The sequence below is a fragment of the Jaculus jaculus genome, chromosome 11 (genome assembly GCF_020740685.1).
Source record: "Jaculus jaculus isolate mJacJac1 chromosome 11, mJacJac1.mat.Y.cur, whole genome shotgun sequence".
Lineage (NCBI taxonomy): Eukaryota > Metazoa > Chordata > Mammalia > Rodentia > Dipodidae > Jaculus > Jaculus jaculus.
This window is the reverse complement of record NC_059112.1, coordinates 19,065,277-19,092,602: the sequence shown is the minus strand read 5'-3', so window position 1 is coordinate 19,092,602 and position 27,326 is coordinate 19,065,277. Positions and strand designations below refer to the sequence as shown.

General features: G+C 38.4%; 1 protein-coding gene and 1 long non-coding RNA gene across 2 annotated transcripts in view; one reads left to right on the top strand and one right to left on the bottom strand.

The window, feature by feature from the left end:
* LOC101600236 (cytochrome c oxidase subunit 7B, mitochondrial) overlaps positions 1 to 7,536 on the bottom strand; it is a 67,105-nt gene extending 59,569 nt beyond the window's left edge. Inside the window, exon 1 of the mRNA XM_004658842.2 lies at positions 7,485 to 7,536. The gene's annotated coding sequence lies outside the window, so the exon portion shown is untranslated. The remainder of the gene's footprint in view (positions 1 to 7,484) is intronic.
* Positions 7,537 to 12,536: 5,000 nt separating this feature from the next.
* LOC123453341 overlaps positions 12,537 to 27,326 on the top strand; it is a 36,194-nt gene continuing 21,404 nt past the window's right edge. The window contains exon 1 of the long non-coding RNA XR_006632740.1: positions 12,537 to 12,660. This is a non-coding gene — a long non-coding RNA (uncharacterized LOC123453341). The remainder of the gene's footprint in view (positions 12,661 to 27,326) is intronic.

Genomic DNA, 27,326 nt, shown 5'->3' with positions numbered 1-27,326 from the left:
CAGAAACATTAACAGCATGGAAAAAATGAACACTGATTCTTATTGCATCTCAAGTTAAGATTTAAATCTAGAAAGAGGACAACCCACCCACAAGGAAATAATTTCTCAAGAAGTATTTAAAAACACACATTCTTTGTTAGCATCATATTAAGAAAGGAGGTCTAAAAGTACTTAGGTTGTATCTCTATTCTATAGCATGTGATGTTGCAAAATAATCACGTTGCCACTGAAGCAGTCAAGTACTTCCAAAGTAAAATCAGACGTGCACCATGTGGTGGTAAAATGTCCTCAGAATCTCAAGTACTTGTGATTAAACGTCCTACTTAGTTCCCAGCAGGTGGAGCTTTACTGGGTGGAGCCCTGTTGGAGTTAGTCTAGCCCATGTGCCAGTGCCAGCCTGCACTCACTGCTCTAGCTCTCTGTAGCTGATGTATGGAGAAGTGACACCCCAGCTGCCCACTCTACCAAAATGAAACTATAAGCTGGAAATATGCCCTTTCCTCCCATGTGCTGTTTTGGGTCAGGTGTTTTTCCCCAGCAAGGAGAATGTAACAGCAACACATAGCAGTATGTCAAATACAGGGGCTAATTTAAATAATAGGTAGAATAGTTGATTTAATGTTTTTTATGTATAATGCAAATATGTAACATATATGAAGCGAATTCTAAAAAGGAAGCACTCTCAGTCTAATTCCATCAGATGAAGTAATTATCCATCCTTATTATAAAACACACACACACACACACAGACACACACACATACACACACACAAGAATATAGTCCAAAAAGTCAGAAGACCTAATACCCTCTGTGTTTTAGTTGCTCTGTTTATTCAGGAATATTGGATCTGTGCTTATAGGCAAGTATGGGTGGTGCTCTATCAGACTCTGGTGGTCATGCATCAAAGCCTAACTTGGTCCATTAATTCTGAGTGGAGTGAAAGCAAGCAGTGTGCTATGACTGCGTAAACATGTCTTGATGCCTTATTGGTATTCACAGCTTCTTTGAGAGGGTGCTTTTAAGGCATATTGAGACAGCTAGTCCTTATTATTCAAACCTAGATCATGGGTAACTTTCCTCTCATTTATCTTCTGGAAATTCCCAGTTTGTCAGTCAGAAGAAATGATAATCTGTTCAAGTTTCTTTTTGTGGTTTATTCCAAGATCGAAGAATTCTGAGAACCACTTGACCCAACTGTAGATATATTATGCCACATTAATTTTGTTTACCCTGAAACTGTTTTGCATTTCAAACTCTGTACTCAAACCAACCACAAACAAACAAATCATCATCTTAAGGTCAAGTGCAGAACTGCTGGACCCTGGGCCCTCTTGAACCAGGTTCTCTGCCCAGTTGGCTGTTCCATTTTCCATTTTATTTGGGGACCCTTTGCAGTTTAGTTCTTTAAACCTCTGCAATTTTAAGTGTTCTTATGGTATGCATCAAGCTTTCCTCACAAGAGGATACCAAGAGCCATAGGCATCTTACTTTTGTGCTCCCTTGAGGAGCCTTGTTCGCTACTCCTCCCTCAGTGTGAGTTTGTTCGGGGCTGTTGGTTCCTGATGTTGGATGTCTCACTTCAATAACTAACTCTTCTTGCCTTTCAACCACTGACCTTCAGTCTCTCGTTTACTGCTCTCCTTGTTTCAATGCCTGGTTGACTACTTCATTGTATGCGTCCTTAAATCGTTGGCAACTTCCTGTGTCAGATTTTGCCCCGTCTTCACCAATTGCTTTCCCTAATTTGGTTTTCCAAAGATAGCCTGCCAGTAGCTCCAATTGGGGATTTTATCTTTAGTCTCCTATACTGTGCTCATATTTATGAATATTAAGAGGCAGAAGGGCTGACACAGATAGACAGCCACCTGCACTGTGTTTCTCAAAGGCACAAGGAGTAAGTCCTGTCCAGGATGGCTGAAATCTCAAAGGAGAGATTCATTTCCTAGTTATACAACTTTTGATATTTTTAGGGCATCCCTTGATTAATGAAAGCACTCTCTTCTTTTTATCCTTGTCTACATTTGCATACCGTGGAGCTTACCATATGACATTCTCTAATTAATTTCATGTTCTGTGTACTATCAGAGGAGAGAACACCATCTGCACAGGAGTTTTCTATAGTGGTAGGAAGTCCATGAGAAGATATTTACTGGAATGACTGGAATTTCAAGAACATCAGGATTTAAGGCTGAATAATTCTCGGCCTTTCTTCCACTCAGAGATGCAAGAGCTGCTCTAGTGCCAGGCACCTGGTGCCTTTCAAAAATGAGAAAGGAACTAGGGGCCAAAAGCAAAGACAAAATGATAATACAAACATATCATAGCTTTCTGAGAAATTCCATCTGATTTTTGTGTATTTCTTACAGAACAAATCACGGCAGACTATCTACCATGGTAAGAGAGTAGATAAGAAAATGGGGAGTTTGTGTCTTTGCTATGGCCTAAAATAATAAATATTGAGACTCAACAGATAAAAAGGAAAAGAGAATGGATATGAAGATGAGAATGTGTAAGTGAACGAGTCAATGTAAGTGATATGTCAACTGATGGCTGCTTCAGCCTCCAGCCTAGGAAGAGCTGCCATGAGCAGGCCATCTCATCTATCAGCTTGTCATTCTGCTGCAGACAGCAAAGGTTCCATGAGAATCTTAACATCTTTCTATGATTTATTTGCCTCAATGGATTTCATAAGTAGTATCTTCCCTGAATACTTGTTGTATCTCTAGCACTGAGATTCACTGGGTGACACATACCTGAAACCTGTGCTCTGTGAACTGAAATTTAAAAAGAAGACAGAAGGTTTTATAAAGTTGGCTGAACAGGTGTGCAGGCCAGATGTGACTAGTGTGGTTGAACTTCTATATGCAAAGGACTTTCAGAGAAGCTGAAAGTGACGATGTCTAAAGAAGCCAAAGAAGACCCAGCAAATGAGTCTTAAAGGGTGGCACTGTTGGCATCTACACTTCCTGTATGAAGGCATAAGGAAGCCCAAAATGGAAAACACTGGTATCTGGAATTGTTTCTGTGACACAAAACAAACTCCAAGAGATGAAGATAATGCTAAGATAAGAGGTAAGCAACACCCAAGTGGTAATTTTGGACAAGAGACACCAAATGATTTTAAATAGGTATTAGTTTGATACTAGTGAAAAATGTGCCTAGTCCCAGTGAAGACAATTTATTGGTAAGAGTAAAAATGAAGAGAGATCATTCAGTTAAGGTATCCCATTCTAACTGATATATGAAGGCACAAACTGAAACAGTATCACAACATTCAGGAAAAAAAAGATTAATTCCATACACATTAAACAAGTTCAAAATTAAAAAAAACATATTAGCCAAATACTCTTAGACATAGGAATAACAATGGAAGCTGGTATAACTATAGAGCAGAAGAATTTTCAAAACTAACATAATTCCCATTTCATCATTTATTCATTTGATCATTTTCCTCAAGCTAATCCATGTTTTAGGTAAACTGCCACCATACCTCAGTAACACATAACATGTATGCCTGCTCCTATAAACTCTTTTATAGAAGGCTTAAGTGGATAAACAGATAGATGGAATTTAGTGTGATTTTTAGCACATGCATATAGTGTGAACTATCCAGCAAGACCTCAGCTTATCTAATGTCCTCCTTCCAAATACTAATAATAACTAATCTACTTTCAGGTCCAATTTTTCTTCTCACCTTCCATCTAAGAAAGAACATGTAGTTCTCTGTCTGGCTTATTCTAGCTTGGCCACTTTAGCTGCAATTGACACACTACATTCTCTTTTATGTTTGTGTGTTTCAATGTCTACACACCAAGTTTTCTTTATCAACTTAATTGCTGTTGAGCACTTAGGCTTGTTTCATAATAACCACTATAAATAGTGGCACAATGAACTTGGGCATGCAGGTATCTCTTTGGTATGCTTATTTTATTGCCTCTGGATATCTGCTGAGAAATGAAATTACTGGGTCATACATGGGAGATCTTGACACAAACAATGCTTGTTTAAAATATAACCCAGAAAGCACAGGGCACAAAGGACACTGGGATTCTGTAAAGCTATAAACCCTGTGCACAGTGAAGGAAATGGTCTGCAGTGTGTTTTGGCATCATGATTGAAAGCTGACCTCCCAGAGCACAAGTAAAGGACAAAGGAATAATAGCCAGCGCTGGATCTCTGAACAATGAAGGGTCTGCTCTTCACACTATGTTACCATGGTGAGCTAGCTACTTAGTAACCTTCACAATTGTTATTAATGAAATAAGAAATGTATCATAATGGTCATTATAACAATTAAAGAATGATTCTGCTAAAATAAAATAGCAGGCACCTGTAAGGAAAATGGCATGCACTTCACAGAGCCAATGCAAGCATAGGAGTATTTAAAGAAAATGGTATCACACATACCAACTACACAGTTTGGTACTACAGTCAAAGAAAATGAAAAGAAATGTTGATTTAGACGCATGCAACAATTAAAATTTTAGTAATTTATTGACGTATTTTTTTAAATTGTTTGTTGTTCATTTTTATTTATTTATTTGAGAGTGACAAGCAGAGAGGGAAAGAGGGAGACAGACAGAGAGACAGAGAGACAGAGAGACAGAGAGAGAGAGCAAGGGTACACCAAGGCCTCTGGCTACTGCAAATGAACCCCAGATGTGTGTGCCCCCTTGCGCATCTGGCTAATGTGGGTCCTGGGGAATCGAGCCTTGAACTGGGGTCCTTAGGCTTCACCAGCAAGTGCTTAACCACTAAGCCATCTCTCCAGCCCTTATTGTCCTATTTTTATATTATTCCCAGGGTCTTACTGCTAAGTTGACTCTACCAAGTCCTTCTTGGTGTTGTTACCGTTGTGCTGTGTTGACCGCAATGGTTCTCTAACCCTGCGATGAACCATACATCCCCCAAAGCATCCTGTTTGTGTCTTGTGGGACTGTTTGTCTCTAATGACAACAAAATCAAAAGCTAGTGGGACTGGAAAAGCAAAATCCTGGTAAGTGTGTAGTTTTATGGTGATGGGCCCAATTCAACTCAGAAAGACCTTGATAAGAATCGTGACTTTCCTTGTAGAAGCAGATGTTGTCTTGGTCACTATGCCTCATCAGTAATACTGTCTACAGGGTTGTTACTTGACACAAAGTAAGTCTTAAATGTGACACATATATTAGCAACATCCAGTGACATACTTCCTCGGACTTCTCTTTTTATAGACGATATCGAGCTTCTCAGAGTGTCACTGACATGCCTAAAAGTTATGGATTCCTCAGTAAATAAGAAAGCCACCATTCGAACACTGGTCTATGGCATGCTCCATGCTCTAGCCTCTTACTCTTTTCCACAAAGTAGGAATCAACGAAGTACTACATTTAGCTTATGGCTTCAGCATCAAGTAAGAAGGAAACAAAAACAAGGTCTACCACAGACAGTTTACTACAGTAGCCCTGCAAATTATCAAATTTAGAATTAAAAAAAAGCTTGAGAAATGATTAAAATAATCAAAGTCATTTAGAGAAAAGAGAACAGGAAGAATGACCATTGTCAAATTTACAGAAACATGCTTTAGAATATTACATGCAATTTAAATTTGTAAGGTTGGTTTAATTACATTTCAATAGACAAAACCTGAAGTGTAGGGAGAAACAGCAGGTATGAGACAGATTGTCAGCTGCCGACTTTGGGAACCTGTGGGTCAGTGTGATTTGAGGCACTCTTGCCTAGTGGCAGGGGAGAGACACAAACCCCACAGATGACTCGGGAGTGAGGTTCATTTACAGCTGGCAGTTCTAAAGCTATAAGGGAGTCATAGGTTCATAAGAAAGTCTCAAGATTTGGAACTTTTCACATAATCAATTTTTAAAAGCAAAACATAAGTGAAGCCTTTTTAATTAAAATGCCCATGAGCTTTCTAAGAAAAAAAAATGTTACCAGAAATTTACCACTTTACAAAGTCATTATCATTAAAAATCAATTATCCTTGTAAATTTTATCTCAGTATGTAAATTTCACATTTACTAAATGATATCAACTTGAAAAAAGTTTAAAGATTAGATATTCCCAAATTCTACCTTTCACTGATTCCACATATTTAACATGGATAAGGTTTGTGAGAAATGTGATACATATTTTTGACAGTTATAGTTCACACAGTTTGTCAATGTAACATAAAAAGAAAGCTCCACACCGTCTAGCAAAAGGAAATTCTAAAAATCAAACCACATAAACATATGATTATACAAGCACACCAGGGGGCGCTGTTAACACTGAAATGATGGATGACATAAAACACGTGGTGTTCTCAGCTGGCCAAATGATTTTTACTAAGGAGTCCTTAACAACAAATGCTTACCTCTTGTGTTTGCTGGCAATATACACATTTTCTTTTGCATCCAACTGTGTGTGTGTGGTTAGCACTATCAAGTTAGTCTGTGAAGTAAAACATTTTCTCCTGACAGAAAATATTTTATTTTGGAAACATTTGTCTACTTAACTGGCGTCTGTCTCTTAATTTTTCCTGTAGCTGGACTTATTCCTACTACTAAAATAAAAGTGCTTAAAAGCATGAACACACATAATTTTAAAAATGGTTTCAATGTGAATATTATTTGGCTTTTCCCCCCCTCCATTAAAAAAAAATATATATAAAGGGCAGCATGGCCCTGGAAAAATGGCTTAGCAGTTAAGGTGCTTGTTTAAGGAACCAAGTTTGATGCCCAAACCCAAGTAAGCCAGCTGCACATCGTGGTACATGCATCTGGAGTTCATTTGCAGTACTAGAGGCCTGATGTGCCCATATTCAGTCATTCATTCATTCTTTTATTCTCTTTCTCTGTAATAATATTAATGAGTAAATAAAAATACTTGTTGAAAATATGTTTGTAAAAAGCAGCATGACTGGGCTGGAGAGATGGCTTAGCAGTTAAGCGCTTGCCTGTGAAGCCTAAGGACCCCAGTTTGAGGCTCGATTCCCCAGGTCCCACGTTAGCCAGATGCACAAGGGGGCGCACGCGTCTGGAGTTCGTTTGCAGTGGTTGGAGGCCCTGGCGCGCCCATTCTCTCTTTCTTTCTCTATCTGCCTCTTTCTCTGTCTGTTGCTCTCAAATAAATAAATAAAATGAACAAAAATTTTAAAACAGCAGCATGACTTTGTTTGTGTATTTTTCTGTGTTTTGTTTACGTGACTATGGGTATGCCATGAACTAGGCAAGAGCTCTACAAATGAGTTCTATGCCACCACATCAAGTTTCTTTGGCCCTTTTCATTTTGAGAAGACATCTCACTAAGTTTCCCAGGATGGTCTTGAACTCACTGTGTAACCAAACCTTGAATTGGTAAACCTCCTTATGTCACCTTTCAAGTCCTGTTTATAAGCCCAAGCTATGAGGCCAGGTAAATGCAAAATTCCTACACTTACCTAAACTTGAAAATTACACTGAATTTCTAAACTACACATCACGAACTGTTTCCTGTGCTTTCTCCTTACCTGACAGAGCCACGGAAGTTCAGATATTCTCCTCACCAAGTTCAGGATTTGGCTTCCTAAAAATACAATTGGAAAAAACAGTGATGTTTCAAAGAATCAGAAAATGAGGGGGGAAAAATGCTATCCAGAGAGTATCATCATAATACTCTTCCAGCAGTAAATATATTCTTTTACTCATAAAAGACATGCAAGCAAAATAAGTTTTAAGAAGTAAAGTGCAAGTGAACACTGCCAAGTGTGGAAAAGAATGGGGTAGAGCTGCCTGCCTTCCTACAGTGGTAGACAGATTGTTTTTTTCATGCAACTAGTTAAGATCATGTCAATTTTGTCTTCCAGCAAAGTGCACGTGTCAGCATCTACCGGTAGCTAATTACACAGAAGGTTCTAAGAATTCTGGCCAAAGCATATCTAGTATATACAAAGGGAACTGGTTACCTCCTTGACATGAGTTTAGGAAATAGGAAGGGCTTTTCTGCTGTTTGTGTCCTAAACAAGGTCAGCATAGTAATGCCCCGAATGCTATTTGAAGCACTAAATGTCTTCATTTTATTAAACAGTAAGGATTTTAAGTGAAACCACATAGGGGGGAAAATGGTGTTATCTATTTGATACTATATACTAAAGTAATGCATGAGTAACATGATTTCCTACCTGTAGTGGTTTGATTCAGGTGTCCCCCATAAACTTAGGTGTTCTGAATGCTAGGTTCCCAGCTGATGGATATTTGGGAATTAATGCCTCCTGGAGGGAGGGAGTGTATTGTTGGGGGCGGGCTTATGGGCTTTATAGCGAGATTCCCCATGCCAGTGTTTGGCACACTCTCCTGTTCCTGTGGTCGACCTTATGTTGGCCAGGGGGTGATGTCCACCCTCTGCTCATGCCATCATTTTCTCCTGCCATCATGGAGCTTCCCCTCGAGCCTGCAAGCCAAAATGAACCTCTTTTTCCCAGAAGCTGCTCTTGGTTGGGTGATTTCTAACAGCAATGCGAACCAAACTGCAACAGTAAAGTGGTACCGAGGAGTGGGATTGCTGCTAGACACCTGACTGTGTGGCTTTGGCCTTTTGGAGCTGATTTTCAAGAGGAATGTGGGAGGATTTGAAACCTTGGCCTAAGAGATGCTTTGCAGTGCTGTAAGTACAGCTTGATGGTCTATCCTGGTCAGAGCCGAAAGACCTGAAGGCAGTAAGAACTATGGACTGTGAGGTTTGGCTTATGAGGGTGAGAAAAAGCTTTGCCTGGACTGGGCTAGCAGTTTGTGTGAGAAGCTTGCTCTTGTGCCCGTGTCCTGAGAAGTTGTGCAGGGTTGCTTTGCGTAGAAATGAACTGGTGTGAGCAGAGGGATATGGCACAGAAAGAAAAATCTTTGGGTGAACTGTTGCCTGTTCAGCTGCAACTGAAAGATTACAACCTTTGAGACTGGGCTAGCTGACATGCGCGGGGGCAACAAGAAGAATGTAGACTCTTTAGAAGGGGCCTGAGTGCTCAAGGAGTGTCCTGTTCTTCAAAGTCTGCTTTATTCCCCACTGGATTAACAAATTGGCACCCTTCCTGGTATCGTGGAGTATAAGAAATACTGGAAAGAGGGTCATTGAGTTTGCAACACACTGTGTTTTGGAAATGGCCATGGGCAGTGTGAAGCGGGTTTGCTGGTTGCCTGCATAGAGACCCCACGGGGCCATGAGGATGAACCGTGGCTTGCAGTGGAGACCCAGTGGAGATGCCAGGACCATGAGATGGCTGCCAAGGAGCTGCCGGCCCCGAGTAAGTTTTCCAGGACTGTGAGTAGCCTAGCTGGAGGGGCGGAATTGGAATACCAGAGACTTGTTGCTGGTTAGAATTATCGGACTTGAAGATTTGTCACTAGCTAGAGTTGCTGGACTTGAAGCTACAGAGTTTGATGCTTGCCCTGATTGTTTTAAATCTTGTATTGGTTGAATGTTCCTTTGCTATGCCCAATGCCATCTTTTGCAGTGTGAATATTTATTCTGTGCCATTATGGGTTTTTTGAGGTTATTTTTTGGTATTTCGGCTCAGTTAAAAGATCTTGAACTATGGGGATGTATGAACATCATTGGAATTGATAAAAACTATGGGGACTTTTAAAGTCAGACTGAATACATTGTATTTTAAGGATATCAGTTTATGGGGGCCAGGGGCGGAATGTGGTGGTTTGATTCAGGTGTCCCCCATAAACTTAGGTGTTCTGAATGCTAGGTTCCCAGCTGATGGATATTTGGGAATTAATGCCTCCTGGAGGGAGTGTATTGTTGGGGGCGGGCTTATGGGCTTTATAGCTAGATTCCCCATGCCAGTGTTTGGCACTCTCTCCTGTTCCTGTTGTCGACCTTATGTTGGCCAGGGGGTGATGTCCACCCTCTGCTCATGCCATCATTTTCCCCTGCCATCGTGGAGCTTCCCCTCGAGCCTGCAAGCCAAAAAAATCTCTTTTTCCCAGAAGCTGCTCTTGGTTGGGTGATTTCTAACAGCAATGCGAACCAGACTGCAACACTACCCAAGAATGCATGGATTTGAAAAATCCATAAGATAGGAAGGGAAAAAAGAACACAAGAGTGAAGGAAGACAGGCCACAAAAAAAGAAAACTACACAAAGGAGATACAGAGAAGGTAATCAGCTGAGTACGTCCCCACTAGGACCTCTGGACTGGAATATTACCAGAAGGCCTCCAAAAAGCTGCTACTACAGATCAGTTCCAAAAGTCAGCTGGTAGTAAGGCTGCTAATGAAGAAACAGCAAATTTGAAACACGTTTAGGAAAATATATCTCTATATGCACTCAAGATGCAAGAATTAAATAACATGTTTAAGATACCAAGATGATGGGGAAAAGGGTATCAAGAAGAGAGCAAGCAAGGCTGGGGAGACTGCTCAGTGCTTAAAGGGCTTGCTTGCAAAGCCTCCCATTACTGGCCTGGGTTTGATTCCCCAGTACCTACAAAAAGCCAGACAAAGTGGCACATGCCTTGTAGTTTTTCTCTCTCCTTCCCTCTCCCCAACCCTGCTTGCAAATAAAAATATTTTAAAAGAGATCAAGAATAACCATTTATTCATTCACTCATTTATTCAATCACTTATTCACATACTATTTATGGAGACTTACTTATGTGCCAGGCATCTTCTTGGGGTTTGGAATGGTTGGAATACAGAAATGAACAAAAACAGATTGTGTTGAAAGTCACATTCTGATAGGAAAGAGGGACCATAAACAAGAATTATAAAAACCACAGTGCCTTCACATGAGAAATACTACTGAGAGGAGGGGTAGGGCATTATGGAGGCAATTTAGGATACACTAGAAAATAACAACAGAAGAGCAGGACAAACCTCTGTGAGTGTGCCACTTACTATACAGTGATAAGGAGTGCATTATCCAGTCTTCTGAGGCACAGCGGCCCAGTAAGGTGAAATAGCCAGCAAAAAGCCCTACAGGGAAAGGATGTTTCACCTGTTCTCAAGTGGACCAAGTGTCTCGGATGAAACCAAAAGTTGTGGGAAAGTGGGAGGAGTCAGAGAAGGAATGAGACAGCAGGTTGGGTATCTTTTGTAGAGAATAAAATAGAAAGAAATTTAATAAAGTAAAGTATTTTTCTAAAAAATGGGGTAGAATTTTCTGATAAGCTAGAGGCTGGGTATAAAAGAATGGGGTCAGGGATGATACAAATGTGTCTGATTTGAGCACATTTACAAAGACACAGCTGGTGACTAAAGAGAACCATGATTTGAGCTTTGGAGTTGTGAAAGACAAGATGTCCAGCAGAAATAGCCAAGAGGAAGGCAGGAAACAATGAAAGTAGATGGCTATATCAGGACAGAGTTTGAGACAGATCAAGGGGTAAATATTAAATGAGGTTGTACCGCCACAGACCAAGTTTAAAACAGAAGCACTTAGAGGAAGTGAGTGCCCACAGCAAGAAAACTAACTCTGGGATTGGTAGGCTGTTAGACGTCACATTTACTTCATCTTTTGATACCCATGCCCCTGAACGACTTCTGTCCCCTAGAGTGTAGACAAGTCCTGTAAGATGTTTCTAACCAACAGAACATGAAAGAATTAAGTGAAAAATGTATGACAGTTATACAGAATGACTATATTTATATTATTTCATTACAGAAGACTGTAGTCTCAAACTTGCCAGGGTTACCCTTTACTACTGGAACTTAGGAACTAAAGGGACAGCCTCAAGTGTTAGTTTTCAAATCCTCCAGTTTCCAACTAATAAAATAGGAAGGCTTGGGGTACATAGATGGCTCCGTGGTTAAAGGTACTTGCTGCCTAGGGTAAAGTATTGCATAAATGTGTAGTCTGTTTGCTGTGGCAAGAAGTCCATACTCTGTGTCTGTCTCATACATAAATAAATAAATATCTTTCCTCCCACAGCCTCAAAGAAAAATAATTTTCCAAACAACATGAGCAAGCACGGAGAAAAATCTTGAATATTCAGATGATAATTCAGTCACAGGTGGCAGCTTGACTATAGTCATACACAGGATCCAGCTATGACCAAATGTATGACCCATAGAAACTGGGATTATAAAATGTGGATTATTTTTAACTTCCAAGTTTATGGGAGTTTTTTTTTTTTCTATGTACCAACAGAAAACTAATATAAACTGTAGGTTGTTACAACATTAGAAGCTAAAGATAAATGAAAAGCCAAAAAAAAAAAAAAAGTTCAAGAAATAAAGACCAGTAAACTAGAATGGGAAATTAGGGAAAGACATTTCTCTAATGGCCATGCATATTTTGTCCAAGAGGAGCAGAGACAAAATCAAAAGGGCCAGTTTTGCTTGCAGACCTTCTGGAAGCTGCTAGGGAAGCAGCCAGCAAAGGGGCCTGGAAAGGCAGGTCGAGCCCCTTCACTGGAGCCTTTTCAATCTCTTCTTCCCCACCTCTAAGGAAAGTGGAGCCGCACCACGGGAAGAAGCCAGAAAGTCCTGGCATCTTACCCACTTACACTCTACTGCTTACGCTGAAAGATTCACAGTTGATTTGTGCCGCTGATGAAGTTTTCTGTGAAAAGTTTTGGAAGGATCGTGTCCTTCTAATCTAGCCAGCTGTTCATGGCTAAGAAAATGACGTTCAGCCTTATTAGGCTCCTTGGAAGACCCAATTAGTGCCGGAGCTGTGATACTTCTCGTTTATAAGGCTTTGAAGGTTGGTATTTCAAAATGGGCTAACACTTAAAAGCAAGCAAAGTTGGTTCATTTTACTTCCTAATTAGATAACATAACCTATTTCTAAATTCTGTGTTGCTATAAGACATGTTTAGATGCCTTTTAATTTATCCCCCTCAAAAAAAAAAAATCAATAGAATCAAATCTAATGAGTATGTATTAGATGCAAGACCCTGAACTAACTAGGTCTTACTCAGTGACAACAGTGTCCCTGTTGCTGTTTGTAGCATTTGCAATTTTTATGCGAACTTACACTATTTATAAAATATTGTCACACAAAGACTTGTTGTCCCCTAATGTGATTAATATTCAACTTTTATCTAGATTTATCTATGGTGAAACAGCCATTTCCCCATAATGCTTTGAAAGTGATTTCTCCTGTACTGACTCAATGAGGATGCACTGAGCACCTTCTTAGACATACAGAGGAATAAAATGGATTAAAAAATTAGACATGTATTAAGGTTAATGTTTTAAAGAGCACATCTCAAATGTACTCTGTTTTTGGAAGTTTCAATGTAATTATATGCAGTATGTGCCTGTATAATAAGTGTGTGTGTGTGTCTGTGTATGTGTGCGCGCGCGCTTTATCTGTTACGTATTGTGCATATGTGGTACTATAAATCTGTCCCTTACATCCTGAGTTGGCCCCTAGGGTCTTTTCTTTTTCCATTATTTAAGACTAAAAGGAAATCACCTGTTCATATGTCACTTGAATGTCCTTGACACTGTCATACAGGACTAGATCAAGGCACAAAGAAAGTTTTAACTCACTTTTTTACTAGTAACCTTCTGATTTTCATTCATATTCCTCTCCCCATTTGAATGTAAACTCATGTCCATCCCAGAGATTCTGACTAGATATTCGTTGATACAGCATTTAAATATAACACGGATTCAATAACCTTTGACTGACTTATTATCAAAATTATAAAAAGAGCTGAGGTTTCTTGCATTACGAGTAAGATTCACACAAAGGGGAATATATTTCATTAGATAAACATGAATGAACTATAAAGAAGGGTCTACCTTAATGTTTTACTTACAGTTTTATTCATATGTTTCTCAAATTAGAGACAATCCTTCCATTATCAACTCAAATAGCTACTACATTTGAAAATTAAGCTTATCCTTGGGCCTTCTAACAGCTGCTACAGAAAGAGAAATACAGATTATGTAATAGTATTTTCAGCAAAATGAAATATTTCTTTTTATCAACGAAGAAACTTTGCCTAGATGATAAGTTCTAATTTTTTTAAGTATAGGATAGATATGTTGCTCAGTTTATATAGTGCTTTCCTAACATACAGAAAGCCCTGGATTCTATCCCTAGCAAGGCAAAGCCCAGGCCTATAGTCCCAGCACTGGGGAGGGGGAGACAGGAGAATCAGGACTTCAAGACCGTCAATTACATAGTCTGAGATCACCCAGGACTTCTTTCTCAAAGAAAAACAAACAAAAAGGTTTTACTCCTGGCAGACATACCCAACCCATGGCTCTTCTGGCCCAGGACAGCAATACATGTGGCCCAACTTGAGTGGGTAGCTTTCCAGTGTGAATGGTACAGAAAGAAGGAAATGACAACATCGTGTCCCAGTGTCAAAAGGCCAGCCATGTCTGATTGTAAGAATTTGTGAGATGCAAGCAAAAGAAGTCAGAGCACATGTCTCCCTTAATTGTCTTATCGAAGGTAGAAAAAATGACTTCAAATTGCTAAGATTAAGACATTAAGTTGGATAAGATAGAAAGCTTCTTCCATGGTGTGCAGAGCACTGATTAAGAAGCTGCTGAGCATTTTAACACCAAGAATATAAGTCAGGTACTAAACGTACAAACCCTTGTTGTACTTCTAAAATGTACCCACATTCATGTTTTATACCTACCTCATATGTAAAATACCTGATTATATCTATTTACATAAAGGATTATTTTAGTATCAAGTATCACATGAAGTTGTATGAGTTAATTTCAGCTTATAAAACACTGCGAAAGCTAAGTATCTATAAATGTTCCAGAGTGTGTGTGTGTGTGTGTGTGTGTGTGTTTGTGTATAATTTATTTATTTACCAGCATACAACCATATTGCTAAACTTTGCTACTGTACACAGATCAAACACATTGCCTTCCAACACTATGCTACACTACTCCTAATGCATTTGTTGGGTGGCCAGGTTGGGTACTCTTGTGTTCTTATCCCAAGGGACCTGGGGTGGGTATCCCATATAAGAGGAGAAACTGACTAAATGGTATGTGTGACACTCATACTCAATGAAGACTAGTGTAATCAAGAAAATGACCTGAGCTGGGTGTGGTGGCGCACGCCTCTAATCCCAGCACTCAGAAGGCAGAGGTAGGAGGATCGCTGTGAGTTGAAGGCTACCCTGAGATTACATAGTGAATTCCAGGTCAGCCTGAGCTAGAGTGAGACCCTACCTTGAAAAACCAAATAATAATAATAATAATAATAATAAATATAAATATAAAATAATAATAATAATAATAATATAAAACAAAGAAAGAAAGAAAATGACATGAGCAGTTTGAAAGATGGCTCAGTGAGTCAAGTTCCATCCACACAAGTGTGCGAAACAAGTTTGGATCCCCAGTACCCATATGAGCATGCCAGGTGTGATGGTGTGGAACATAACTGCTGTTTCCTTACTGTCCAGAGCGAATGAATGAATAAGTGAATGGCAGTGTGCTCACCAGCTGTTGACACCTTTTTGTATCCTACCTTCCTTTAGCCAGGAGTGCTGAGGAAAATGCCAGTGATAATGACAGAAAGAAGTTGTTTGGCCTGTAAGAAGTAATATGGACTATATATGCACACCGTCTTTGTATAAATAAGTGTTCAGAATCTATAAAATGTATCTATGAAGTGCTGATAATATAGTTCAGTAATCTCTCATCAATCCCAGTGCTGTGAAGACGGGAGACAGGACTTGCTAGTCTAGTGGAATCAAGTGCACTCTACCTTCAGTAACAGACTTTACCTCAAAAAATAAGGTTGAGAACAACACAGAAAGACACCCTCTAGGACATCTGGACTCCACGTGCACAGATAATGCATAAACCCACACACATACATTTACCCATACATACGAACACACATACATACATGCATGCACACCACACACAGGCCAAAAAAGAAAAAAAAAAGAGAGAAAAAGAGAAAGAAATCAACCTAAGCCAATGTATGCTTTTTCCCTCTTTCGGTTTAAAGGTTGCCACAACAATGAAGCCGTGAGGGAACTGAAGGGGACAAGGGGGGAAGTTATACAACTTTTACAAACAGACTCTGAGAGCAATGGAGTTGGGAATAAGCCTTGAAGTTACATTTGAATCAACCTGGATTTCAACTAAAACACAACTTATTATCTTTTTAAAAAATTTTTATTCATTTTTATCTATTTATTTGAGAGTGACAGAGACAGAAAGAGAGAGAGGGAGAGAGAGCGCAAGCAAGCAAATGGGCATGCCAGGGCTTCCAGGCACTGCAAATGAACTCCAGACTCGTGCGTCCTCTTGTGCATCTGGCTAATGTGGGTCCTGAGGAATTGAGTCTCGAACCCGGGGTCCTTAGGCTTCACAGGCAAGCGTGCAACCACCAAGCCATCTCTCCAGCCCACAACTTAGTATCTTGAAATAACTTGAACAAGTATTAGTTGATCCACACCAGAAAAGATAAACAAGAGGCCCTATGTCCAAGGCTTTAAAGTAATCTTAGATATTCATGTATCTCAGTTTCTCTCACCCAGGATAAAATTAATTTCATGTCCTAGGGTAAACTCAATAAATTTTAATAGTATTTTAAATGTTTTATTTTGATCTAACCTACACATAGAGAAAAGCTGAAAGCAGTAAGAATGATGTATCTGAACTCATTTTCCCTAATGTTAACATGGTATACAAAGTATAGAAAATTAACAGTAGACTTTATTTAACACACATCAATTTCTCCACTACTAAGTTTCCTTCAACTGTTCCACAATCCTCTCCAGAACCAGACATTACACTAAGCTGTCATTTCTCCTTAATCTTCTCCATTTTGTATTAGTCCTTAAGTCTTTCCTTTTTAAGGTGGGCCTGGACTGTGGAGTCTCAGGCTGGCCTCAAACTCAAGGTGTTCCTCCTACTTCTGCTTCCTAAGTGCTGGGAAGAAAAGTGTATGCTACAATGCCTGGGTTATTTTGTTTTTAAGACAGGGTTGCATAATGCATCCTAGACTGGCTCAAGCTCACAATCCTCCTACCTCAGCTTACCCAGTGCGGAAACATACTTGTAAAGAACACTTACTAGTAGCTGTTACATAAATATCCACATCAATTTACTTCTGTGCAGAGATCTTTGAATATTAGAATGAGGTAACGTATTTTAGTAAGAATAGTAAAAAGTCAGTGTCATGATCTGCTTCAGGCATCAAACCAAGAGGCTAATTATAATGATTAAGATGCTTTATTCATAATGGTGCTTAACCTATTATTTCATTGTGTTAGAAAGGCTTGACTCTAGATTTTTGTAGCCACTAGGTATCTTTGGAAATACTTCAAGAGTATGTAATTGCTATTATTCCTCAATATCATACTCACAGGTTTCAAAGTCTATGGGAAATTCTGTCAGCAGCACATATTGCTGTGGTATTTGTCTAAGGGCAATTCTCTATTTCCTTATACATTTACTAACTGGAACTCTACTGTGAGGAAGAACCATCTCTTCTACCCCTTCTGTTTGTTTAATGAAAAAAATATATATTGGTAACAGCAAGGACCCGTGAATGTTTATTTCAATTTCTGTGCTGTAATCCAATACTATTGATTATTTTGTTACTCCAGTTGTTCTAGTATTGTTCATTAAGGGATCATGCAGGTTGTCTCCTTTGCTCGTCTAACAAGTCACTATCATTTAATTTTCTTATATCTGGCTATAAAAGAAACTGAAAAAAACAGCTTGTACTTGTAACCTCAAAGTCAATTCTAGATGTATAAGTAATGAAAAGTCTAAGGCACTCAAATTCTGGATCTCAGTGGAGATACAAGACAATGCCTTATCCTCTCAGGTCTCATGCTACAGGCACTTGTCCTTCAGATGGTCTATTTATTGGCACACTTAGAGTTTTGTGTTTTTAGTTGGTAATTTCACTGTCTAAAATTCTTCAATAGTATTTTAAAGTCTATCTAGGGTTCGTAAGCAAAATGTGCTTATGATGTGCATTACAGAGAAAGTGAGGCCCATCAGAAATGAGTTGAACTATTAGTGGTAAATTTAATATGTGTGTGTATTTAAAAATAAATATGGGCTGGAGAGATAGCTTAGCCATTACACGCTTGCCTGTGAAGCCTAAGGACCCTGGTTCGAGGCTCGATTACCCAGGACCCACGTTAATCAGATGCACAAGGGGTTGCATGCGTATGGAGTTCGTTTGTAGTGGCTGGAGCCCCAGCACACCCATTCTCTCTCTCTCTCTCTCCCCTCCCCCCTTCCCTCTCTGTGGTTCTCAACTAAATAAATATAAATGAACAATTTGTTTTAATTAAAAAAGAAACAAATATAAGGAAATTCAAAAGACAAGAAAGATATTGGCAAAACAATTCTACACAGAAAAGAATCCTATTAGGGCCTGGAGAGATGGCTTAGCGGTTAAGTGCTTGCCTGTGAAGCCTAAGGACCCCAGTTCAAGGCTCGATTTTCCAGGTCCCATGTAAGCCAGATGCACAAGGGGGCGCACGCGTCTGGAGTTCATTTGCAGTGGCTGGAAGCCCTGGCATCGTGCCCGTTCTCTCTCTCTTTCTCTCTCTGTTGCTCTCAAATAAATATATAAAAAATGAACAAAAAATTTTTAAAAAAAGGCAAGAATACTATTTGAGGTGTCATTACGCCTGACCTGAAATTATTCTACATAGCCATGGTGACAAAAGCAGCATGGTGTCCATAGTACCAACACAAAAACACACATACAGACCAATGAAATAGAAGACAGGTTTCAGGGGAAAAAATCCACACAGCTATGGCCAACTAATTTGAAAATACACACTATAAAAGAGATAGCCTACTCAACAACTGGTGCTGGCAAACTGCGTATTTAATCAAATTAAATAAATATTATTAATGTTCATATTAATTTATTTATATTTTAAATTTACCCCAAATCATAATTTGGAATCAAATGCACTGACTGAACTTGCTAGAGGAAAACATGCAGTATACACTTCAAGTCACAGGCAGGGGGGAAAACCCTTCTGAATAGGGATTCAATAGCACAGTGAATAGTCCCAAGAAAGAACAGATAGTGTACATGGAATTCAAGTTTCAGAAGACAAAAGAATCAAACATTAAAGCAAACATCAGCTTATGCTCATCCTCCACAGATGTGTGTGGCCCCCCACACAACACATACACCCCCATACACATATGCACCTGCACACAAAAATACACATAAATAATTTTAAAATTAAGGAATATGGGATGAAGAGAAGAGATGGCTCAACAGTCAAAGGCACTTGCTTGCAAACCTTTACGCCTCGGTTCATTCACTTCCTCAGTACCCAGGTAAAACCATATGCACAAGTGGTGCTTGCATCTGAAGTTTATTTGCAGAAGCAAGAGGCCCTCTGTGTCTGTCTGTCTGTCTCTTTCTCTCTTGCCTCCCAAAATATTTTTAAGGAAATAAAATGGTGTTGCTAATTTTATTTTTAAAAGTCTACATATTTATATTACAATACTTCTCTTCCTGTAGTATACTGATAAGGTCTTTCAGTATTACCACAGGAATGCTCTGAGTGCACAATACAGTATAAAGAGATAAATATTACAAGACACAATGTAACCAAAAATTCCAGTCATTAGCCATATATGATATTTACATTAGAATAACTAAACTGGACAGCACAAACACTTTCCTCCTTTGTGGAAGTTCTACAATGTCAGTTCAATAAGGCTTGTGACTATCTCTTTGTCAGCACAGTGGCTGACACACTGTGGCCCTCAGGACATATTTTGAAAGAAAATTCAATAATTGGAAGAGAATGTCAAAATCAAAACATAGTAACACACATCAAAATGGGTTTATTAAAAAGTTTTCATAATGAAGACACTGGGATGCAATTGTATGTTCTATAAAATATTATCATTAAAATATTAACATTCTGAGACTATTATAATGCAATTTTAAAAGCCCATTTAGAAAAAAATTAATGGCTTAGAAAGACACTCATGTTCTATAGTCAAATGAAATAAGTCATTGTAATATTTTAATAACCAGTAACTTTGAAAATATAAACAACAAAAGCTAAATGTTATCCAATTAAATTATACTTATTTTCATTTTTCCAGATTCTATTTTACAGTTTCTAGAATAACTTATTTTTTCACTAGAAAATGATTCTGTTGTTTATAAATCTTATAAATTTAACCTTAAATTCTACATGTAGGATTAATTCCTAGGAAATTAAGAAAATAATATAAATAAATTCTCTTTTTATTATAATGAACATATAAAACAATGCAAAACTTTAATTTAAGACAGAAAAATTTAACAGGAAAATGACAAAATATGCACTAATAATAATGTAAAATGTAAGTCAGTTTGGATTGGAGCCATGACCTGAGTCCTAGGAGAGGGTCTCCAGTTTCTAACCTCAGGGATATCATGAAGATAAGCTTTACCTTGCCTTGCTGCTTTCAAATTCCTATGACCTAGAGTACTGGAGGGGGAAAAAAGTGTTTTAATACTGCTGCTTCCAAAATATTTTCACAGTAGGAACTGAGATAGTGGGGAACACTTCAACATATTTATGTAACAGCTCAATTAAACAAACAGCACGTAGAATTTCCCAGTGGGAACATGGCAGAAGTAAAAGCTGACCACAATGAGTTTTTAATACGTGCATCATGAACATTTCAGGGACTGGAAGGGAAACCTACTCAGGTGTTAGAGCAGAAGCAATAAAATCTTTCCTTTCTTGGTCTACATGTCTCCTTCTTCATAGTTGAAAAAAAATAATCTGCTTAAATATTTACTTGTTTCCAGTTTAAAGAGTAATTTTACTTGTTATTTACTATCATAACTTACCCTCAAAAAGCATATGTATGCACCATATAATAAGACATATAAGATACTTAAGATATACTAAGGTACAGAGAACATGCAGTATTTTATATACCACCAAATAAGATACATATACCCACTTAGATGAAGATGAAAAATAGAAAAAAACTCACGCAGAATGTGAATGGCTAATTTCAAGACCTGAAAATTTAAATGGTTACCGTGTCCACATCAGTGAAACACAGGAACAAGAGACAGGTAGAACAGAGAGCCAAACTGAAGAACTCTTAGAAACATTGTCTACTCCACACCTGGAGATTGCTGTCATGCGGGGATGGAGGACCAAGATACCTACATCTCACTTTATAAACACTAAGAATGATGTAGGTATGTAGGCAACATCTGTATGTTATGATGTTAAAACATCACTTATGTCAGACGCATATACCTGAGGCAAATCTGAAATCTGAGGCTGATAGATTTACAGCAAATCTCAGGTTATAACAACAAAGAGTTTTTTTCAACAATTAACATAACTTTTTCTTTTTTAAAAGATTTATTACTTTTATTTATTTAGTGGAGCAGGAGTGAGAATGGGCATACTAGGGCCTCTAGCCACTGCAAACAAAACTCCAGAAACATTCACCACTATGTGAATCGGGCTTATGTGGGACCTGGAGAATTGAACCTGCGTCCTTAGGCTTCGCAGGCATGCACCTTAACTGTAAGCCATCTCTCCAGCCCAACATTTTTTTGTCTTTTTATCTTTTTTTAATCTTTTCACAATTTTTATTAACATTTTCCATGATTATAAAAAATTATCCCATGGTAATACCCTCCCTCTTCCCCAACTTTCCCCTTTGAAATTCCATTCTCCATCATATTACCTCCCCATCTCAATCACTGTACTTACATATATACAACATTTATATTTTTTGTATAAGATATACACTATGGGGCCGGGCAGATTACTTAGTAGTTAAATATGTTTGCGTGCAAAGTCTGAAGGCCCAGGTTCAATTCCTCAGGGCCCATATAAAGCCAGATACACAAAGTGGAGCATACATGTGTTAATTTCCAGTGCCAAGAGACACTTTCTCTCTCTCTCTCTCTCCTCATAAATAACTAAATAAACATATGAAAACTAATTACTATCCCAACTCTTACAATGTTATGGGAAAACTGAGGGTCAGGAAAACTAGATGACTGTCCTCACACACAAAAAAGACTTCATTTCAAAACTAGGTTTGTTCATTTGCAAACATTTCTCATGTACTTTGAGAAGGATGTGGAAAGACAGAAGGACTTTATGCTAAACCTGCAAGGTCATAAATCATTTAAGCCAGAGAAACATATCTTTACTAGGAGGAAGAAATGAGTATGGAACTTTTAGAAAACAGCTTTAAGACTGGTTTGATGAGAACAAAGGTTTCATACTGGGAAGGCGAGCGAAACAGGTTATAGAGAACACATTAATAATCCTCAACATTCAAGACAAAACAAATACTAACACTTAGTCAACTAATACCAACAGCTGTTATCTATTCATTTTAATTTCTAGTGTCCACTAATGACTAGCAGGACCCTCTACTGTCTTTATAACCTCCCTAAGAGAAACAAAATTGTAACTGATGACTATTAAATGAAGATCAAACATGCACATGAGCAAAGCTGTCAAAATCAACATCTCATTCAACAACAAAAAGCAGCCCCAAAATACAGTTATCATATTCTCCAACATGGTCTTGTAGACGGATTATGTTTAAAATCTCATTGCTTTATTTCGCTCAAAGATGACAGTTTATCAATGAAATGTCTTTCTCTGACACCTCAGAAAGTACTGTATACTTCTCAAAGGAAATAAGAAGTGAGTCTTGATCACTGTTAAGAAACTAATCTACAAATAGCTGAATAAATAATTTCTTTATAGACAAGTTCAGTTAAAGACTGACTTCTTTAAAATTTTACTATCCACATTAAAATTGCCTTTCTTACTAAGAAATTCAGAAATCACCTAAGAGATATACTTATTTATCTCAAAACTATCCTTAGAGAAGTTTAATTGCTAAAATTTCTGTTAGCAAAATTTTTCAGAGGAAACCGGAATACTTTTTAAAAAAGCATCTTATCATAGCATCATATTTTGTAACTTCCAAGCAAAAACTACAGTATTGGGGCTTGAAAGATGGCTTAGCAGTTGAGGCACTTGCCTGCGAAGCCTAAGGACCCAGGTTCGATTCTCCAGGTCCCATGTAAACCAGATGCACAAGGTGCTTCTGAAGTTTGTTTACAGTGGCTAGAGGCCCTGGAGCACCCATTCTCTCTCTATCTGCTCTCCCTCTCTGTCTCAAATAAAAGTAAACTTTAAAAACCTAAAATATTGAACAAAACACAAGGAGCTACTCATTAGTCTGTATAAGCAGTCAAGTAAGATACAGATACACCAATTAAAACACTGAATTATTAAAACTGTAATAGATGATATAAGAACTAAAGATTGGTAGGAAGTCACCTCCTAGACATCATGAAGAAGAAAAACAAAATAGCTCTCAATTGAGAGCCAAAAGAAATGTAAAATTTCACCCATCTTGGGCCAGACTCCAATACAATAGTGTGGAGGAAAGGACAGGTAAACAGGAGGTCAGAAAAAGAATGTCACATCCTAACTTCCCAACCCCATCTCACAATCCTTACCCAATGAAGTGAAGAAAAATTCTGGATATTTTAACATACTAACTGAAGCAGCATATAAGTTGCATGCACTTTTTCATTCATGAAAGATGAGTTTTCCATTTAGGACATTTTTAAAACATTAAAGGAAATATAGAGATGGTTCTACAGGTTTAAATTACTACATCTAGGAGTTGTACCAGACTTAACTATTTGGTCTTGCCTGCACTGGCACAAGCTAGAAAAGTATAAAGGAATTTTTTAAAGCAGAAAACTTTTTCAAACAATATAGTTTTGCCCTCTGTAATGGTTAAGACTAGACTGTCAATTTGACAGGACTCAGAATCATCATAAAAACAAACTTCTGGACAGAGCTGTGAGGGCGTTTCTGGATTAGGCTAATTATACAGTGGGATGACTCAGTCTAAATGTGGCTGCACCATTCCATGGGCTGGGGGCCCTGGACCACATGCAAAGGAGAAAGCAGGCTGAGCACAAGCGTTCATCACTGCGCAACACTACTGCTCACTGAATGTGACAAGAAACTGCACATGCCTGCTTCCACGCCTGCCTCGCTGTGACACACAACAGACTACTCCCTCAAACTGTAAGTAGAAATAAACACTCCTTTAACTTGATGCTTGTAGGTATCTTCTCATAGTGATATAAACAGTAACTATTAGACTACAATCCTAACAGTTCTGGTGAATGCCATGTGTGAGTGAGTGCGTGTATGTTGTGCATGTGCACAATTATTGATACTTTTGTTTGGGCCACAAGGATTTTAAGTATTGAAAAATCAGAGACATCACCTATAAGAATTGATATAAAAGTGTGCTAGTCCTTAGAAACTTAAGCAAGTCCAACTTGGGCACCAAGGTAAATACTCATAACTTAAAATACTCATAGCCTAAAATTTTCTGTGTTGCACAATACTGTGAATAAACACTTAATAAGGAAGCAGAATAAGGAAGCAAAAGGGCTGGGAGATGGCTCCATGGGTAAGACTGCTTGCCATCCAAGTACCTTGCCACACAGGGCCAGAGATGGCCTGGCTTAGCCCAAGTCCAATTCCCCAGCACCTACGCAAACAGCTGAATATGGCCATGCATGCCTGTTACCCTGGTTCTGTGGGAAGCAGCGACCCTCAGAAAAATCCCAGTGGCTCACTGGTCAGCAAGTCTGACCAAAACATGTCCCCTACACATTCATCGAGACTTCATCTCAAGGAAACATGTCTCTTCTCTGGCCTCCACATACCTGCATAGAGGCCACACACATCGGCACACCCACGCACATGCACTGCACATAGTATGCACACGCCCAGTGAGGAAAGGAAGCTAAGGAGCTGCTCTGGCTTATGGTTTCAACAGGAGTGATGTCGTCATGACAAGGAAGACACAGCAGCAGGACAGGACAGAACAGGAGGTGGGGCTAGTCACAGTGCAGCTGCTCAGGAAGCAGAAGATGAAAGAGGGGTCAGAGCTCCAAGACCTCACAGCCCAGCCCCAGTGTCCCACTCCCACCAACAGGCTCCACCTCCTAAAGGGACAACAACCTCCCCAAACATTACCACTAGTTAGGGACCAAGTGTTCAGACACATTTGCCTCCGGGGCCATTTCACATTAGACCACAGCACGTGTAGAGCAGAATTAAGAGATTTTATAGGCCATTTCACAATAGCATAAAGTATCATGAGGTATGGTTAACCACAGGCTTACTGTCTGTCCAGTAGCTGGCAAAGCCAAAACCTAAAAAAAATATAGTCTTTCTTCAAAAATGTATTAACCTGAATGCATGGCCAAGTAAGGCAGGCTGCAAGGTAATATAATAATACCTTAGGCTGAGGCTCATTTAAAGGTTTGAGACAGCTGGTAGCCTGAGTGTCACACCAGAAATGCCATCTCTCATATTCTTTCCATATTAGCTGGTGACTGCTGCCCGTAACAACCTTCTTTCTTTCCCATATTTATTGCCTTAGCTACAGGGATAACCTCCTTCAGTCACCTAATTTTGGGTTAGCCACACCCATTTATCTTCTTGACTCCAAGATTCTTAATGAAAGGAGCATGCATATTAGGAATCAGAGATCTATATTCAAATTGGAAACTGGAATTTATGAGCTTTCTGATCAGTCCTAGAGAGCATATTTCCCATCTTTGCGATCTATTTTTGTCAACTAGAAACTGTTGCTAGGTTCCCTTCAATGGCTCAGGGACTATAGCAGAAGAGATGGCAGAAAGAATGTAAGAACCAAAAGATGGGGCAAGTGCTTTAAAATGCTATCTTCAAGACATACAGTGGCCAATGCACAGCAGCTGTTTCACCTACACAGGACCTGTCATGAATGTTGGAGGAGGGCCAGAAGAGGGCATTAAACCCAGAGAGGAAGTAGCAGGAAGCAATAGGAGGTTCAGTGGAAAGGGACAGGAGAGGGGGAATAAGGGAGGAGGTAGGAATAGGAAGAGACTATATAAAATTTTAACAGTTTTTATTTTAAAAATAAGAAAATGGTGCTAGGAATGTGTAGCTAAAGGATTTTTAATTAAACATACCTTAAAATTTCTGTTTGGTAGTTATTACTACTATTATATTAATGCACTTAATATCTTTCTAGACTCAGATTCCTTTATCTGATTAATAAGAATATATTACTTTGATTCTTATTTTTATTGTGATAATGCAATTATTCAAATACTATGTCAACAGTCATGTTATAGCATAAAATAAGGAAACGAACTCAGGTCAGGATGTCAGAGCATGAGTTCATGGCTTCACCTCTTCTTAGCTTCTCTCATCTGTAATTAGCTCATGAGATTTAGTTAAGTTGAAAACAAAATAAAAACATATGGTAAGACTTAAAGAATTTTAGTATTATTTCAGAAAAAATATTAAGCCACAGCTATTTTGTTATCACTAGGATATATATTTTGATGTCCTATGGGTAAATAGTCTACAATATGATGGCTCTTTAATCCAAAATATGTCTGCTTCCAGATTACAAATCATTTTACATCTCACTTGAAACCGAAGTGAGGTTTCCCTTAATTTGGGAACTCTGGTTTAAACATCTCATGCTTTTGTATCAAAATCTAGGCATTTAGTTCAAATTTCCTGAAGACTAAGTTAAAATGATAAATGTTAAAGACCAAAACCCACCATTTATTTTGTTTTATTCAAGTAAGAGCATTACAGGGAGGCAAAAAAGTCACAATTTTCTTATTTGTGATATTTGTCAGATCCACACAATATGCTTGGGGCAAAGCCAGAGCGTTTCAGTTCAGCTGCAGTAAAGATACAAGATCCCAAAGACATGAGAGTGATGAGAATTTCATTCCTGAAATAGTCACTGGGACCAAAGTTTTCAGTTGTAACATCTATTGTGATAAACCAAAATCGTATAAAAACCTCAAATCAATGTGTTCTTCATTTTACATTCTGTTTCTGTAACTACCAAAGAACATGACCTATCACTAAGTTTTCTTAGGTAACTAATTTGTTTACAATTATTTCCAAAGCAAAACGTATGCTTAGACCTTCATCATGTCTTAAAATCAACTTTTTGTCTTGATTTCTAGGTTTTATATAATCCTTGATGCATTCTGGAAGCACATATATTACCACTCTATGTGGACTACACACACATATATATGTATTTATTTGTGATAAGAGCTTCATATTTATGTAGGTGTGTAATATATATGTATATCTGTCATGTTTATAATTTATATGTTTATATTTATATATATTAAAATTTTGTAAAATACATGCAAAAGCAAGCAGATATTTTCTAGAAAAATCTCTCAACATGCACAGGCTAACAATGGTACCATCATGGCTGTATACACACTGTGTACATAACTAATAAAAAAAGAATTAAATCCAGTAAAAAATTATATATTTTATAAGACTGTCATATGAAATTTTACCC